The sequence below is a fragment of the Candoia aspera genome, chromosome 2, assembly GCF_035149785.1.
Source record: "Candoia aspera isolate rCanAsp1 chromosome 2, rCanAsp1.hap2, whole genome shotgun sequence".
NCBI lineage: Eukaryota > Metazoa > Chordata > Lepidosauria > Squamata > Boidae > Candoia > Candoia aspera.
In genome coordinates this window covers 81,995,908-82,010,512 of record NC_086154.1, presented here as the reverse complement: position 1 = coordinate 82,010,512, position 14,605 = coordinate 81,995,908, and the positions used below count along the sequence as shown (strand labels likewise).

Here is a 14,605-nt window from a genome sequence, read left to right as displayed (position 1 = left end):
ATACCAATCATCTTGTCTGCCTCCTGAGGAATCTGTATAACAACCAAGTAACAACGGTAAGAACAGACCACGGAACAATGGACTGGTTTAAGATTGGGAAAGGAGTTCGGCAGGGTTGTATACTCTCACCCTACCTATTCAACTTGTACGCAGAACACATCATGTGACATGCTGGGCTTGAGGAATCCAAGGCTGGAGTTAAAATCACTGGAAGAAACATTAACAATCTCAGATATGCAAATGATACCACTTTGATGGCTGAAAGTGAGGAGGAACTGAGGAGCCTTATGATGAAGGTGAAAGAAGAAACTGCAAAAGCTGGTTTGTAGTTAAACCTCAAAAAACCAAGATTATGGCAACCAGCTTGATTGATAACTGGCAAACAGAGGGAGAAATATAGAGGCAGTGACAGACTTTGTATTCCTAGGCACAAAGATTACTGCAGACACTGACTGCAGCCAGGAAATCAGAAGACGTTTAATTCTTGGGAGGAGAGCAATGACAAATCTCGATAAAATAGTTAAGAGCAGAGACATCACACTGACAACAAAGGTCTGCATAGTTAAAGCCATGGTGTTCCCTGTAGTAACATATGGCTGTGAGAGCTGGACTATAAGGAAGGCTGAGTGAAGGAAGATGGATGTTTTTGGACTGTGGTGTTGGAGGAAAATTCTGAGAGTGCCTTAGACTGCAAGAAGATCAAACCAGTCCATCCTCCAGGAAATAAAGCCAGACTGCTCACTTGAGGGAATGATATTAAAGGCAAAACTGAAGTACTTTGGCCACATAATAAGAAGACAGGACACCCTGGAGAAGATGCTGATGCTAGGGAGAGTGGAAGGCAAAAGGGAGAGGAGCCGACCAAGGGCAAGGTGGATGGATGATATTCTAGAGCTGATGGACTCATCCTTGGGGGAGCTGGGGGTGGTGGCGACCGACAGGAAGCTCTGGCCTGGGGTGGTCCATAAAGTCACAAAGAGTCGGAAGTGACTGAACGAGTAAACAACAAACTGGTTAAAAAACAGAAATAACTAGACAATCTTCTTAATGAAGGGAAGAAAAAAGTAGAGTGTCTCAGGAATCTATATTGGGACCAGTGCTTTTTAAAATGTTCATAAATTATCTTGAGTTAGAGGTAAAAGCAGTGAGACAGCCAAGGCTGTTTAAGTTCGTGAAAACCAAAAGTAATTGTGAAAAGCTCCAGTAAGACTCTCTTTAAATTGGGTGAATGGCAAATGTAGTTCAATTTAAGAAAGTGTAAATTGATGACATTGAGGCTTCACATATACACTTGAGTATATATTAACTTCACATATACACTTGAGTTTTAGGTGCCTGTAATTGATCAGGGAAAACATCTTGGAATCTATTGTGAATGGGTCCTGCATGCCAGATTGCAAAACAGACTCAGATTCACCATCCACATCCCCAAGAGCTACAGTAGAGAGAGCTTTTTGTCATGTACCCTGAGTCAGATTCCCCCAGCTCTTCCCTCTACAGAATATGGAAAAAGGCTTTGCCTTTGTTAAACGGGAATAGAAAGAGAAGTTCATAGACTGAAGGTGGGGAAAAGATAGGACTTTTAAAACCATCTAATCTTTTTTTTTAAACACAGAATTCAATGCAACAATTCAGATTAAACCATCTGTGACAGATAATTGTCTAGCCTCACATATCTAGTGAATGAGAAATCTGCCACCTATCTGGATAACCGGTTCTACTGGCTAACTGTTCTTCCTGTAATAGAAAGCCATTATTCCATGTCCTGCATTCTGGGATAATGCAGTATCCTATTCCTTTCTGATACCTGAAGAAGGCTATCATATCCCCCACCACCCCTCTTTTGTTGTCAAGGCTAAACATGCTACGTTCCTTTAATCTTCATAGGACTTATTTTCTAGCCCTGAAATCATCTTTACTGTCCTTCTCTGAGCCTCTTTCAGTTTGTCTGAATCCTTCTTAAATTATGGTACCTAAAACTGGATGCAACACTTGAGTTGGGGATCTAAAAATACAAAATAAAATTGAAGCATTACTTCCATTATTTGGAAACTATACTTCTGCTGATGAAGCCTAAAAGCACCTCTCTGCTATTCATGAAAGCAGCAACACCCTGCTCTACTTTAAAAGTCACTTTAATGAGCAGCTTTTTAAGACAGCCTCATCTTTTTTCAGACTTGTGTGAATTATTAGTAGCAAAGAAGTCTTATGCTTGCACAAGGTCTGAAACACATCTTCTGAATTATTTTTGAATCATGCATATATTCCTTCCAGAAGATGCATATATGCAAGAAAGAAAAGTGGAGAGAGGGCTCAAGTGACAAAGTCCATATGAGCCAGCTGCACCCCCAAAACTATTGGACCATACTTTCTGTCATCCTCTTGTTGGTTACTCTGCGCAAAGGTTGCTCAATGCAATTCCAAAAGAGCTGCTATTTATTTGTTAGCATACAGTCTCTAATTCCCCCTGCCCTTTTTTTGTTTTGCTTTGGAAAAAACAGTGTACACTATTACCAACAGTGAGATTCTGGGGAACATCTGCACTTAATATGGATCTTTCAGCTTGGGTTTTCCAGTTTAGGCTTTGCAGACCCTTATCTAGTCTAAAGTTCTCTGCAAATCATTGCAAGATCACTGTTTGCAGCAGATCTTCTAAGGAGTCATTGACACTGTCTCTCTCTCCATTCATAGCATCTACCCTAAACAACTGTTTTACAGAATATCTACAACCAGATCATCCTTTGCACTCAGTTAGCAAAAAATTGCCATACCACTATAGGGTATGGCTATACAACTATAGGCAATAGATGCCAGCAACCCTTTTTATCCCAAAGAGATCTCTAGCATCAGGAGAGTTCCTTTTTTCTAATGTCCTAACCAGTGGTGGGATTTCCTTTTTCTCATTCTGGTCTTATAGCTTTGATGTTAGGAACACCTAAAATTATTCCACTATTTTCATAATGCAGAGTAGCTGAAACAATCAAAAATATTTCCTGTTCCAAAAGTGGCACATTTTAGCCATACTGTAAACATTATTTGGGTTTCTCTGAGGACAGAGCAGGCAATCCATATGTGATGCCTTTTCATAGTTAAACCTTATTGGCCTATTTACATCTTTAGGTCAGTGTTTCAATTTCTTGATTCGAAATGGCATTAAGTTTAGTTAAAATAAAGCAAAATATTCCTTGCTTACCTGAATATGAAATGTTGGTTGAACGTTCAGCTTAAATTTTTTACACGCTGTATTTGCAAATCAGCAAATGCCTATTTTACAGAACCAAGCAATGACAGGATACTTGATACATTTACTCTGCAAACATTTTGCAGTCCCTCCATCACAGTCTGGCATTCTGAAATTAAATATCTTAAACCCGTATTTAGAAAAAGCTCTACTGCTGTGACTTGAATAATGTGTACAAATGTGATCCTCAGAATCAAAGGTTGGCATGCTAAACATGCTTTCCATTTATACCATGTTGGACTTTAGGTAACTGAATACAGGTCATCCTCATTTAGCAACTGCCTTGTTTGACAACTGTTTGCAGTTACGACGGTGATAGAAAAATAACTTTGCGATCAATCCTCACATTTACAACCTTCACAGATCTGTAAAGCAAAGGAAAGCTGAAGTAAGATCATAAGCACAATTGCGGTTTCACTTAACAAATGCTTAACTTAATGACCAAGTTGCTGGTCCCAAATGTGGTCACTAAACATGGACTACCTGTAGTCTTCCACTGAAAGAAAGATGACATTGAAGAACTCTAGCTCAGCTTAATCCCCAATGTGCCAGTTTCAATGTGCAGATAACATTTTGAATAGTGATCATGAAATCATGTAAACCAAACATGCTCTCTAAAGTCTGGGTTTATATCCTGATCAGCTTTTTGTGAAAACAATGCCTAAAATATCTTGCACATGTTATGTCTGAAGGAGCCTAAAGCAGTAACCTTTGGTCTGATTTTGCATGAGGTCTTGCCTGGGAACCCTCTGAAAGTCAGAAGTAGGGTCCTCCTAATGGTGTTGAACTACAACTCCCAGCATATCTCACTATTTACCATGCTCACTGGGGTTACAGGAATTGTAGTTCAGCAACATCTGGAAGATGGTACATTCCCTAGCTTTGTTGTGTATAAAACCATGGCTGCCTCCATGATGAAAGAAACTGGAGTAGAAATAAATCTGTTTCCAGTTTTCATCATGGAGCTACATCTTCTCAAAAGTAAATCCTATTGGGTTTTGTAAATCCTACTCTCAATATCAGCAGGAATAAAACTGCAGCCTTAAGTTACCTTCCTAAGCATATTTCATGAATCATAGCTCTTGAATATGCTTGGATTTGCAATATTAAACACTACAATCTCCTACAGTATCAGTTTTGGATCAAAACATAGAGATAAAGAAAAAACAGACTTTTAAGAATAGACATTCCCCTTCAAGGGGAAGGGTTGAAAATGTCCTGAAAACCACATCCAGGCCCTAGATTTTTAAAGATTTAACAAATCTTTCGCTAAGATCTTATCAACAACTGAGAGAACTAGAAAACATCTTAGGGGGGGGGAAAGATAACATTGAGAGATTAAGCTCCCTCTGGGCCCCGAAAAAGCAGCATTTTGCTACTACATTTGGTCACCGATGCATTTACCTGAATTCATGTTTGACTGAAGCTTGGTCGTTTCTATAAACAGTGCTGCTAAACTCATCAGAAAGCTGCATCCACAAAGCTGTAATATAAATATTTTTAAAATGCCAATCTCAATGGTTGTACAGTATAAATCAGGATAAGTGTGGAAGTTATCCTAGACTTGCATAATCAATTATTCTGAAAAAGGAGGTATCCAACTACTATATGGATACATTCATAACCAATTAACAGATTGTCTTCGTTTAATATCCGTGTTGCAAATCAATTTCCTGCCTACAGTTTAGCGCCATTGTTAGGCTGGAGAGTCAAACCTGCAATCCCTTCTTGAAATACAGGAACTATCCCCAAGACATAAGCAGGGTCAAGCTTGGTAATTACTTGGATAGGAGAGCACCAGGAAATGCCAGGGCTGGAGACTAGATTGGGAATTTGAAAAAACAACCTGGAAGAAATAAATGGCAAACTACTCCCACATTGTTTCCAAGAAAACTACAGAGACTTATCCCTGAAGTAACCCAGAGTGAAGACTTGAAGGAGACTACCTTATATGTACCCCGCAGCTACAGTCCCAGAATACACTTGCAGGCATAAAAGAAGTTAAATGTAGTGAGCAACCCTGTGCCTATTTCTTCAGAGGTCAGTCCTGCTACATTCAGTGGGACTTGTTTCTAGCAAAATATACATAGTTGTGTGTGCCTTAGTTTTGACTAAATCTGTGCAAGAGTGGATGGCAAAGGACTGCTGTCTTGCATTCAGCAATCTAAATATGCTTATATGGAAGCCAGTGTTATCAGCCAGGCTTATGTATGCCTCCATGTGGGCGGGTGAATACAAATGGGTTTTCATAATATGCCTGATCTCTCTCTGCCTTAACTTATTTCAGCTGTGTAACACGGACATCTGTTATATATCTAGAGGAGAGTAAGATCGTATTTGGTATTTGCCATCATTTTATTCAAAACAATCATAATGTGATATACATACATACATACAATCACTCAAATTCCAACAAGTAACAATATTAATCAATTGCATCCAGCACTAATCACTGCAGATGCTTGTCCGAGAATCCATTGGTATTAAATCCTATGGTCAAGACTGAGTCCAATAATAGATTAAATATCCAGTTCCTCTAACTATTTTCTTCAGCAAAGGATCGTTACCTTGTCGTGGTGCTGGAGCTTGAGCACCTCAATGATGCCATGAGCTAAACCCTAAGACGGGAAGGTCATGACAGAGAGGTCAGACTAAATGCGATCCCTGGGGAAGGTAATGGCAACCCACTCCAGTATTCTTGCCGTGAAAACTAAATGGATCAGTACAGCCAGAGATATGTCGGTATACCATCGGAAGATGAGACCCCCAGGTTGGAAGATGGTCAAAATGCTACTGGGGAGGAACAGAGGATGAGTTCAACTAGCCCCAGACGTGACGAGGCAGCTAGCTCAAAGCCGAAAGGACGGCTAGCAGCCGACGGTACTGGTGGTGAACGGCGAATCCGATGTTCTAAGGATCAACACACCATTGGAACCTGGAATGTAAGATCTATGAGCCAGGGCAAATTGGATGTGGTTATTGGTGAGATGTCAAGATTAAAGATAGACATTTTGGGCGTCAGTGAACTGAAATGGACTGGAATGGGCCACTTCACATCAAATGACCACTAGATCTACTACTGTGGACAAGAGGACCACAGAAGAAATGGAGTAGCCTTCATAATTAATAGTAAAGTGGCTAAAGCAGTGCTTGGATACAATCCAAAAAAAATGACAGAATGATCTCAATTCGAATTCAGGGCAAGCCATCTAACATCACAGTGATCCAAATATATGCCCCAACCACAGATGCTGAAGAAGCTGAAGTAGAGCAGTTCTATGAGGATCTGCAGCACCTACTGGACAACACGCCTAAAAGAGATGTTATTTTCATCACAGGAGACTGGAATGCTAAGGTGGGCAGTCAAATGACACCTGGAATTACAGGTAAGCATTGCCTGGAAGAACAAAACAAAGCAGGACATAGGCTGATAGAATTTTGCCAAGACAACTCACTCTGCATAACAAACACTCTCTTCCAACAACCTAAGAGACGGCTTTATACATGGACTTCACCAGATGGACAACACCGAAATCAGATTGACTACATCCTTTGCAGCCAAAGGTGGCGGACATCTGTACAGTCAGTAAAAACAAGACCTGGAGCTGACTGTAGTTCCGATCACGAACTTCTTCTTGCACAATTTAGGATCAGACTCAAGAGATTAGGGAAGACCCACAGATCAGCTAGATATGAGCTCACTAATATTCCTAAGGAATATGCAGTGGAGGTGAAGAATAGATTTAAGGGACTGGACTTAGTAGATAGAGTCCTGGAAGAACTATGGACAGAAATTCGCAACATTGTTCAGGAGGCGGCAACAAAATACATCCCAAAGAAAGAGAAAACCAAGAAGGCAAAATGGCTGTATGCTGAGACACTAGAAGTAGCCCAAGAAAGAAGGAAAGCAAAAGGCAACAGTGATAGGGGGAGATATGCCCAATTAAATGCAAAATTCCAGAGGTTAGCCAGAAGAGATAAGGAATTATTTTTAAACAAGCAATGCACGGAAGTGGAAGAACAATAGAATAGGAAGGACAAGAGACCTCTTCCAGAAAATTAGAAACATCGGAGGTAAATTCCAGGCAAAAATGGGTATGATCAAAAACAAAGATGGCAAGGACCTAACAGAAGAAAAAGAGATCAAGAAAAGGTGGCAAGAATATACAGAAGACCTGTATAGGAAGGATAACAATATCGGGGATAGCTTTGACAGTGTGGTCAGTGAGCTGGAGCCAGACATCCTGAAGAGTGAGGTTGAATGGGCCTTAAGAAGCATTGCTAATAACAAGGCAGCAGGAGACGACGGCATCCCAGCTGAACTGTTCAAAATCTTGCAAGATGATGCTGTCAAGGTAATGTATGCTATATGCCAGCAAATTTGGAAAACACAAGAATGGCCATCCGATTGGAAAAAATCAACTTATATCCCCATACCAAAAAAGGGGAACACTAAAGAATGTTCAAACTATCGAACAGTGGCACTCATTTCACATGCCAGTATGGTAATGCTCAAGATCCTGCAATGTAGACTTCAGCAATTCATGGAGCGAGAATTGCCAGATGTACAAGCTGGGTTTAGAAAAGGCAGAGGAACTAGAGACCAAATTGCCAATATCCTCTGGATAATGGAAAAAGCCAGGCAGTTTCAGAAAAACATCTATTTCTGTTTTATTGACTATTCTAAAGCCTTTGACTGTGTGGACCGTAACCAATTGTGGCAAGTTCTTAGTGGTATGGGGATACCAAGTCATCTTGTCTGCCTCCTGAAGAATCTTTATAACGACCAAGTAGCAACAGTAAGAACAGACCATGGAACAACGGACTGGTTTAAGATTGGGAAAGGAGTACGGCAGGGCTGTATACTCTCACCCTACCTATTCAACTTGTATGCAGAACACATCATGCGACATGCTGGGCTTGAGGAATCCAAGGCTGGAGTTAAAATCACTGGAGGAAACATTAACAATCTCAGATATGCAGATGATACCACTTGGATGGCTGAAAGCGAAGAGGAACTGAGGAGCCTTATGATGAAGGTGAAAGAAGAAAATGCAAAAGCTGGCTTGCAGCTAAACCTCAAAAAAACCAAGATTATAGCAACCAGCTTGATTGATAACTGGCAAATAGAGGGAGAAAATGTAGAAGCAGTGAAAGACTTTGTACTCCTAGGTGCGAAGATTACTGCAGATGCTGACTGCAATCAGGAAATCAGAAGACGCTTAATCCTTGGGAGAAGAGCAATGACAAATCTCAGTAAAATAGTTAAGAGCAGAGACATCATACTGACAACAAAGGTCTGCATAGTTAAAGCTATAGTGTTCCCCGTAATAACATATGGCTGCAAGAGCTGGACCATAAGGAAGGCTGAGAGAAGGAAGATCGATGCTTTTGAACTGTGGTGTTGGAGGAAAATTCTGAGAGTGCCTTGGACTGCAAGAAGATCAAACCAGTCCATACTCCAGGAAATAAAGCCAGAATGCTCACTTGAGGGAACGATATTAAAGGCAAAACTGAAATACTTTGGCCACATAATGAGAAGACAGGACACCCTGGAGAAGGTGCTGATGCTAGGGAGAGTGGAAGGCAAAAGGAAGAGGGGCCGACCAAGGGCAAGGTGGATAGATGATATTCTAGAGGTGATGGACTCATCCCTGGGGGAGCTGGGGGTGTTGATGACCAACAGGAAGCTCTGGCGTGGGCTGGTCCATGAAGTCACGAAGAGTCGGAAGTGACTAAACGAATAAACAACAACTATTTTAATTTGGGTTTTTTCCTTGTCTTGGCAGTTACCTTGTTCCCCGACTTCATGTGGCAGATTTTCCTTCTCCATTTATCATCAGGCACAAGAAGCTATTTCTATGCTTCTGTCAGAAATAAATCCGCCACATGATATATTCACAATCTGTTCTACAGGCTTCTTCCTAATAGCATAAACAGGTCTGGTTTTCATTTCCCACTCAAAATCGGTGGGGCTACTGCAGTATTAGGCTTGCTTCTGTTAATCTCAGATTAACAAATATGAATAGTACTTACACTTGTGTTCTTTATCATAAGATGATAAATTCAAACTGATTATCAGTTTAGATACATGAAATCAAGATTGGGGGCGCTATGAGTGAAAAATAGTGAGTCTTTCATTTTGTAGCTGTAGTAACTTAGTCAGGGCTGCTACTTTAAAAAGAAAAGGGGAGCAAGACTTCATCTCTAGGAATATAGTGACATCAGCCCTGGCACACTGCTTGGAAAGCGGCTCTTAGAGGGCTCTCTAACAACTGAAATTATTATTGGAAAGAAGTGTTGGATTCCAGGGATTTCCTGCAGGATCTCAGCTAGAAAAGGAATTAAAGATTGAGCAAAAGGAACAGATCGGATCATGCCATTCCTTCCCTGCAGAGGGACAGTCACATAGTGAGTGACTCCCGCCCTCCCCTCACTCGCCCCCTATCCCCCAGTGCGTTGTGCCGGATCTGGGTGGTCGGGCGTTTACAAGGTAGCCAAAAATCAGAGTCTGGTAGCAGCTTCTCCGGCTAACAAATGTCGTGAGCTTATGCCTTTTAATGAAATGTATTACTGTAGTCGGAAAAGGTGCTACCAGTTTGTTTACAAGATGTAAAGCGACACCCAGCCACCCACCCCAGCAAACAACACATGAAACGGAAGCGGAGGGGCCCCACCGGTATTGGGGTGGGGTTCAAAGACCGAGGGGAGCACTTCGGAGCCTCGCGACAGCTCCGCAGCCGAGGCTCGCAAAGCCACCGGCTCAGCGAAATTCCCCGGGATGAATCCAGCGCAGGCGCTCTTGGGCTGCGGGAGTGGCGGAGGCGGAAGCGGAGGAGGCAGACAGTTGGGATGTTTAGAGGAAATTTACACTCATTTCCTCCCTGTGGTTTGGTTACAAATCAACAACATCCTGTTCTTTTGTGAGGCTCGGCGGCGTCTGCCAGACGGATGGCTGCAGTCCCTTAAAGCTGCAGTAGCAGCGCTACAACCGGCTGGGCGGGGGGCGGCGAAGGAAGCCTGGGCGCCTGCGCGGGGCTCCTCCCCGGGCCGGCTTACAGGTCGAGAGGGGATCCAAAGACCGAGTAGGAAAGCGAGCGACCCGGTCTCCCCTCGCTCCCGCACCCTCGGAATGCCCGCCCGAGCCGTCTTGCGGAGGCGCTGGCTGGCGAAGCTGCAGCGCGCGTCAACCCTTGAGCTGGGAATCGGCGCCGTTGGCTTTACTTCTGAGTAGGCCGCTCCTGAGCAGCCCTGCGTAGGACCGGGCTGCTTCGGGAGCGAAGGTCCAGCACGACAATATTGACAAGGAAGGAAGCCCCTCCTGGGTTGAAGGGAGTTTACTCCGGGTAAAGACGGCTTTCTGGGAAAGTGGCAGGCGCTCATCCCATCCCTATACCTCCAGGAAACGGCTAAGCGAATCGGTTGAATAAACGGGGCCGTAAGCAGAGTAAAATCATAGTACCGGGTCAGCTCCAAACCAGGTGCGTGAGAGCTGACCCGGCACTAAGATTATACTCTCCCTCCAGCCCCGTTTAGAGTTAAGAAATAAACTTATCTGTTAAATGGAGCTTCTTTATAATAAGTTCTGCGTTTTTAGCTTGCATGGATTAAATCCAGTTGAAATCCGTATCAGTTATTTTAGTAAACCTGCCTACAATCCAGTTATTGCCATCTGAACATCCTATTTAGGAACGCCTTATCTGGCTTTGAATTCAAATGGCATCAATACAGATGTCATTAATAGAGATTAATATATCTATTATTAATATTGTCCTACTAATATATTTATATATATATATATTATAATGTTATAATTATATTAATATGCATCAACAGAGATTGCTCAGCAAAACTAGCAAAAAATACCAGCTGTAGGTAAATGAAAGGAACTTTTCCCCAAAATGTCCAGTGAGGATTGGGCCTGTTTAATGGCCCTGGAATTCTGAAATATCTTTTCTGGGGGGGAAAAGGGGGGGTGAGGGAGCTAGAGACTGAAATGATGTCACGGTACAGTATATCAATCAGAAGTACAGTGGGGTGGAATGGAATATCCAACACCACTGGCTTGCTGGGACCCTGACCAGAAGCCCTCGATATGGCTATACTGTATTAAGTGGCAGCGCCCACTTTAGGATTTTAAAGTTTCAAATGCAGTTTAAATTTCAAATATAAGTTTAAATTTCAAATACAGCAGAGAAGGGGGTTAGATATATGTTGAGGATATTTTGATCTGAATTCCTGCACGAAATAGCTGGAATGAATACCAAAATGGTCCCTTCCAACTCTGCAAATGCTTTTTTATCTTCCAGTTCAGAGCATGGAAAAGTTGTGCTATGTAAAACACATGCACATAGAACAAACTTTTTTTTTTTTTTTTGCAAATGTTCTAATGCCGGACTGAATTGTATTCTAGCTTCTGGGTTAATGTTGGTCCCCACTTTAGCAAGTTTTGTGGAACTAACTTCAAAGAAATATTACCTGAATTGCAACTTTTACTGCCCAGTCGTAACCATGTTTACTTAGAAATAAAGTGCCTGTTGTTTCCCATTCTTACTCTCAGCTTTATTTTAAAATGTTGAAAGAATCTAGAACAGAAGGGGAGGAAAGATTAAAACTGTTTTTTATGGTAGTTTTAAAAAAAGCTTTCAGGTTTTTTGGACTTCTTTATATCCTCTTGGCTAATTGCATGCCACAGACTAATATTTGTGATAAAAGCCTGAAGGATAACTTATAACCTAAAATGTACTGAGTTCTTCCCAGAAGTTGGTTTGTAGTGAAATGTGTTCCACTTCCACATTTCTTAATCTATAGGGACCAGGGATAACATCGGAGATGAAAAAGAACGCAACTCAGCAGGCATGGGAAACTGAAGAATGAGAGTCCAAGAGAAATACAAGTAGCAGACAGAACTTTTCCATCTCCCGTAATATTAGCACTGTACTTTGCTCAGTGAAAATGAATGGCAATGGAATCCTTGGCCCTCCTGGAATACTTCATTCATTTACAGAATCACTGTCATGCAGTATGGAGATGACAGCTAACTTTGCTTCTCTTTAAAAGAAAAGGATACTTTTTATGGAGGAAGAGCTATCAGTGACTCCTAGACATCAAGCTTAATGGGACTTGAAGGTTCAGAAGTAGAATCAGGACAGCTTCTGAAAAGCAATTGTCTGACTCATCTTTCTGGAAACTGGGAGTGAGAAATAGAACTGCTCTTCAGGCCATAAGACTTTTTTATTTCAACATTCATATTTATATTTCATACAAAGGTAGCGCACCAGATATTTTATCTTTAAGCCTATAGGGGTTGGAATTAGAAGTCATAGCTGGTCCTAAGAGTTTCTGGCTGACTTAGGATGGCTGGGGATTATGGGAGCTGTAATACAACCATCCAGTGAGCAGCTTTTGGGGAAAGGCTAGTCTAGTCACTTTCTATACAGCAATAAGATCATACCTCTAAGCCTGAAGAAAACTCACAACAACCTGGAAAATATTTCATAAATCTGTTTCTAGGGTCCTGCAGTCAAGATTTAGGAGAAAATCCTGCTAAATGTCTCTTCTGAGTATTAAAGTTATAATTCTCGATGAGAAAAAAGATTTTCATTTTCTAATCAAGTAGATTATTAAACACCAACTCCAAGAACAATATACAAACGCCTGACTGTATTGTTTCTCTCTCTAGGGATATTTTAGTCATTATGGAAAGGTGAGTTACAGTATTTCTACTACCTACTCTATCGTATCTGCAAAGGATAGAGTGCTTAGGATCTAAGGAATGCACTACAGCTATAACCATGCACTGCTCTGAAAGGTTGTTTTCCAAAGAGCAGCCTTCTCTGTTGCGGATAGCTGCTTCTGAAATTGAAAAGACTTTCAAAAGCAATTTGCTATGTGACTTGAAAGCATCTTTTCATGCCAAACAACAACAACAACAAAAAATCCCTGAAGAAAAATTCCCTCTGGGTGTCCAAACTCTTAGGCATTGCTAAAGTAGTTATTTAAATGCCATCAGTATAGCACCTTAAAAACTTAGAAAAGTCTATACCACAATCCTTCCAACAGATTGCTACTATGCAAAGTTAGCTCCACCTGCACTCACTGATTTCATTATTTTTATTTCAAAAAATGCGATCAATAAGGTTAAACATGCCTGAAGTCTGCATAGGAAGTTGGAACTGTTATTTATCAGCCCACCCTTTTCACCCAAGGCAATATGCTGCTCTCATCTAGATTCCACTTGCAGTAGTTACATGAAGTCTCTTCTCCTTTTAATACTAGCACACAAGGGATGTATTTATTTTCAGTCATTTTTTTTCTCTGTCTCTTAGCTGTGCCTCGGGCATTCAGCGTAAATATCAAAGTTATTGCTGTTCACCAAGAACACTAGAAAAAGGTACAACATGGGCAATCATGAGAGAAGAAAACAGTTATCAATAGCTTGTTGGGCCTAACACTATGATTATGTCATTTCTAATCTGCACAACAGCGGAAAGGGCTGCATTCTGAGCAGGTGAGCATCTTTCTTACAACAGAAAGATAGTCTTTAAAAAATGGAAGAAAAATAGTAAAACAATAAAATGCCCAGGTGAAAGGTCCCCTGTGCAAGCACCAAGTCATGTCTGACCCTCTGGGGGGACGCTGCTTTTGTGATGTTTTCTTGTCAGCCTATAGCGGGGTGGTTTGCCATTGCCTTCCCCAGTCGTAATTACCTTTCCTCCAGAGAGCTGGGTCCTCATTTTACCGACCTCGGAAGGATGGAAGGCTGAGTCGACCTGAGCCGGCTGCCCAGATCCAGCTTCTGCTAGGATCGAACTCGGGTTGTGGGGAGAGTTTTGGTTGCAATACTGCCGCCTACCGCTCTGTACCACATGAGGCTGTTAAAATGCCCAGGAAAAATATGAAACATGTAAATCCACTGTTCCAGTGTGGAATGGGCACTGAAAAACAAGCAACAGAAATGCCGGGGGGTCGATGTCTTCAGTCAGCCCTAAGAAAACATGAACAATAGTTACCAGCTGCACCTCCCTGGTGCTACATTCCACAAGCAGAGCCCCACAATGACAGGGCACCCACAGGAGGACCATGAAAGATGACCACAGCCTAGGGAGGAGGATTCCTTAAGACAGTGTTTCTCAACCTTGGCAACTTTAAGATGTGTGGACTTCAACTCCCAGAATTCCCCAGCCAGCATGGGGAATTCTGGCTGGGGAATTCTGGGAATTGAAGTCCACACATCTTAAAGTTGTCAAGATTGAGAAACACTGCCTTAAGATATCATCTGGGTTTAGCCTGGGCAATTAGAGGGATAACCTACAGCAACTTGAGTAAGGCATGTTTGTGCATAGCTATAGTGTAAATCCACTG

The 14,605-nt window shown here is 41.8% G+C and overlaps 1 long non-coding RNA gene across 1 annotated transcript in view; it reads right to left on the bottom strand.

The window, feature by feature from the left end:
* Nucleotides 1-544: 544 nt before the first annotated feature.
* LOC134489585 (uncharacterized) overlaps nucleotides 545-14,605 on the bottom strand; it is a 23,537-nt gene continuing 9,476 nt past the window's right edge. Inside the window, exons 2-4 of the long non-coding RNA XR_010067145.1 lie at nucleotides 13,951-14,228; nucleotides 4,646-4,724; nucleotides 545-3,606 (exon numbers count right to left, since the gene is read on the bottom strand). This is a non-coding gene — a long non-coding RNA (uncharacterized LOC134489585). The remainder of the gene's footprint in view (nucleotides 3,607-4,645; nucleotides 4,725-13,950; nucleotides 14,229-14,605) is intronic.